Source organism: Vidua chalybeata, chromosome 24, assembly GCF_026979565.1.
Source record: "Vidua chalybeata isolate OUT-0048 chromosome 24, bVidCha1 merged haplotype, whole genome shotgun sequence".
NCBI lineage: Eukaryota > Metazoa > Chordata > Aves > Passeriformes > Viduidae > Vidua > Vidua chalybeata.
The window spans coordinates 669,759-674,168 of record NC_071553.1 but is presented as its reverse complement, the minus strand read 5'-3'; positions in this window follow the sequence as shown (position 1 = coordinate 674,168).

Genomic DNA, 4,410 nt, shown 5'->3' with positions numbered 1-4,410 from the left:
AACATGCTCAGTGAATAGCTGTCCTGAATTAATTTCTGGATATAAAAGAATTCACCTTAAATTGGTTGGAAGGCAATAATTTGGGCAGCAGCAGGGTGCCAGGCTCAGAGGCTGCAGGGGCTGGGTGGAAGAAGAGCTTTCCTCTTGGAGGGTGGTGAGATGGTTACAGTCTGCGAGAGCCTGAGTGGGGAAAAAGCTCCCTCACCAAACCCGAGAGCTGTAAGTGACAGCTGGAAGCTAAAAGCAGGGAATTTAAAAATAGAATTATGGGACAAAATGCTAAAGTGAGAGATATGGGCTTGGGGAGCAGCAACCGTGGTTTCGTTTTTGCCACCTCTCCCTCCTCACTCAGAGCCACCGATCCAGCCCAGCCTGGTCCTCCTTGGACATTTCCCGCTGTGGCTGTCACTCCTTCATCCCGGTTTTCTCCTTCACCCCAAATCCTCATTTTCCACCACCCCTATGGTGTCCCCAGATGTCCCCAGGCCACCACAGGCCCAGGTTTGGGGGTGGCCCTGGGCTCTTCCAGCCACAACACCCACTCAGAAAATTATTTTACCATCTCTGAGATGGGAAGTGGTTCCCCTCATTCAGCCCTTGTAGCGAACCAGAACTCACATTTTTCCTTTTACATTTTTGTCCCTCACAGTCTTTTTTTTTTTTTTTTTCCTTTCTTGAGCAGTCACTGTTTCATGCCAGTCTTTGCCCCAGAAGGATCTGTCATCACTGCTGGGTGTTCCAGAGCCCTCACAGCACCGGGTCCCTCCTCCCTCCTCACGGCACAACGGGCTGGAGGCAGCAGGCACCGTCCTGCCCTTCCACAGGCTGCTGCAACTGAAAGCAGAGGCCAAACAGCGCTGGGTTTGTTCCAGGGGTGGCTCTGGAGAGAGGGCAAAGGGTTTGAACCGTCCTCGAAACTGCTTGGCGGGGTTGGAAAGGTTTAACCCCCTCCTGCCCCACAGAGATGGCTGGAAGCCGTGGCAGGAATGGCTCCTGGCCCTCAGCCTGGCTCAATAGCACTCCCGGGGCTCCCTGGGGGATAAAATAACCCCGGTGTGGTGAGGAAGAGGCAGCAGTGCCGAGGCAAAGGGCCTGGATCGGGGTGTGGGGGCAGACCTTGGGACAGACCTCTGCCCTGTCCTGCTGCCCTGCAGGGACAGCGCTGGCTTGGATCAGTTTTCTCTTCCACCCAGTGATGCCTCAGCAATTCCTCCCTGACAGGACAGCACAAAAGCCTGGTTATATCCTGTTGTGCCAAGGCACAGTGACCCAGCTGCCTGTGGGCAGCAGCTGGCTGGCATCTGGCAGGGATCCAAGTGGGGCCTGACCCATTTGGCTACTGAGGGAATCTGCAGCATTGTGGGTGTGGCATCTCCCCAGGCCAGAGGGAACTGGGGCACCTCCTTATGCCAGCACAGGGCTGATGGATCACAGGCACCTCTCAGGACTCAGTTTCTCCCTCGGCACATGGGCAGCACTGCCAGCCCCCTTCCCAACCTGCTCTGAGTGACAGGGGTGGGATGTGCTCAGTGGGAACAGGCAGTCCACAGGGAAACAGCCTTTCCTTCATCCACTCTCCGGGATTTCCCCATTTAAGTTATTTTCTGGGGTATTTCTGTGCTGTGTCATTGCTGCTGAGCATCTCCTGCCAGTCCCAGATAGGGATGCACCACCCTACAGAAGTCTGGGGCTCCTTCCTCCCCAGATGGCTTCCCAGGGCTGTGTATCCCATTAAATGGGAGAGAAACTGAGCACAAGTCATAGACCAGTTGTGTCCTGAGTGAGGTCCCCAGGGCTCTGTGTCACTGGCACACACAGAGTGGTGGCCCCAGCCTATAGGGTGAGCATCACTCCAAAACATCTCAGCACAGTGGAGGCCTCCTTGGTAAAGCTCCGGGATTTCCCTTTGTTTGCTGCTTCTCTCTTTGCCTTGTGCCATCCTATGTGGACCCACCAGACCGTGGCACTCAGGAGGTCACTTGTCCTAATTAATGTCTCTCAGAGCCATCAGCCCTCCAAGCGCACATCCTTGTGTGCTGCTGGCACCAGCCACACTCCTAATTAAATTTCCTAGTTAAGAGGCCCCTTTCCATGACCAGAAATGCTGTGGGATGATCACCATGATGGAAGACGTGGAGAAATCCTCAACTTCTCCTGCCCCTATCACCCAGAATGGCACCATGGAGCTGCTCTTTGTGTAGCTAAACTAAGACAGGAGGGGGAAGCTCACGCCCCAGAGAAAAGCTGAAGAAAGATGGGCAGAAATGAGCTCCCCACGCCCTGACTTGTCTCCCTGGAAAAGCATTTCTTGGCTGCTGCCAAACCCTGGGGGTTCAGTCAGGGTTCAGTCTCATCAACCGGCCCCAACATGCCACAGCCTCGGGTGCATCCCACTGGCATCAAGCCAGACACCAACCATCCCCTCCTGCCATGGCCACAGGCTGCTTCTGTCCCCAGCTCACAGGAGCTGGTTCAGGAAGCCACACCATGTCCCTTGTTTGTCCCACTTCATCCCATCTCTCCCTGTGTGCCAAGGGTATTTATCCGTAGCAGCATCATCCAACACTTTGGGATCTTCACAATCCATTGTAGCTCTCGGGACATTTTCTCCTTAAAACCCCCAGAAAGAGCCTGGAAGACCTGAATAACTTTCCCAGTGTTTGATGCTCAACAGAAAATTCTTTCTCATGGTTTTTTAAGGAATCCCTGACACTCTTCAGACACATCCCCAACTTGTTGTCAGGAGAATGAACTGATGATCCCTGTCTGTCAGGAATGGGCTCTGTATCAATTTGGTCATCCAACCTCTGCAGCCTTTGCCCATGCCCTGGAACACTTTGCTTGGGCTGGTGAGAGAGCTCAGACCCCCTCTGTCAGGTTCACAGCCAGCAGATCATTTCTGTCATTACACGGTGGATTTTAGGGGTGCTGCTAAAACTGAGCATTCAGGGAAACGAATCCAGGAAGGGAGAACAAACTGCAAATCCACGAAGGAAAAGGAGTGGTTTTAATCTCTGTTTGGGAGATTTGCATACAATTAGGCCGGGCCCTGCCTGCGTTTGCTTCCGCATTGCACTCCCGTGAGGAACCTGCTGGTTTTCCTGCCCTGCTCCCAGCCAGAGGTTGATTGCAAGGACACTCCCCCTGGGAAGGTGGTGGGTGAGGGGTTTTGGGCTCTCTGGGAATGTCCTTTTCACTCTCAGTAGCCCATCCTGAGCACCCCCATCCCACCCCCTACCTCTGGATTTATGCTCAGCCATACGGGGCATCACTTTTCCCTGCAGTGGAGGAGGTGTGAGGAGATGCTGCAGGATGCCAGTGCTCCATAAATAGTGCTGTGTTTACAGAAGCCTGTGAGCCTCGGTTTATTTTCCTCTCTGCACAGCAAACAGATCATTCAGACCAATCTAAGCTCACCTCGCCCTGCTGCTGGCACAGCCCAGTGCCCAGAGGTGGCACAATGCCACAGTCCCCAGACAGCCCTAGGAGGCTGGGACCCCCAGGTCTTTGCTGGCCACTTGGCCAAGGGAGAGAGCAGGCACCCCATGGGACAGCAGCTGGTGGAAAATCAGCCCGGGATTGGGATGGCAGCCTCAAGGGGCAGATCCAAGGGCTGGGACATCTCTCACGAGGCAGAGCAGAGCAGGGGACAACTCCAGCCCCGAGTCTCACCGGACAAGGGAGAAAGGATGGGGAGAGGTGCAGATGGGGGTCGGGAGAGTCTCCTTGCCTCAAGTCTGAGGTCTTGTTCCTTGCAGCATTTGGATAAACCAGCCACACTTCTGGGAAGTGATTTATGCAAGATGAGCTTTGCAGGTGCCTGGTGCACATCCGGAGGTCCCTGGAGGGATTGGGTGGTTCAGCTTCATCAGTGAGATCGAGCCCCCAGACCCATTTTCCCTATACTGCCCGGCCCGGAGAGGGGAACTGGGGCATGACCATATTCTCCCAAACTTCTCCTAGAACCATAAAGAGTGTCTGGTCCAGTCTCAGCAGCAGTCCGGGGACACCATTCCTCCACACGACTTGTGTGGACAGACCCTTCCCCTGTCCCAGGGACAGCCCCTCCCCAGCCGGGCAGTGCAGTTCGGAGGATGAAAAGTGTTTTCGGGGTCTCGCCCCCCGCCCACCCCAGCAGTGATTTTGGGTGAGGCAGTGCCAGCCAGAGCCCGGGTGAGCACTAAAGCTCCTTGGGACCCTTCGGGTCTGACTCGGGGTCCCGACGCCGTCCTGGGGCACAGTCCCGACCAGTGCTGCCCGTGCCGGGGACGGGCCGGGTCCTCACCCACCCCAGCTCAGGCTCTGCCTCCGCCCTCCCCGTCCCGGTCCTCTGCTCACACCCGACCTCCAAAACCGGTTTTAGCGTTAAATCCGGAGCCCGACTGGTGGCGGCAGCGTTGGGGCTGGGAC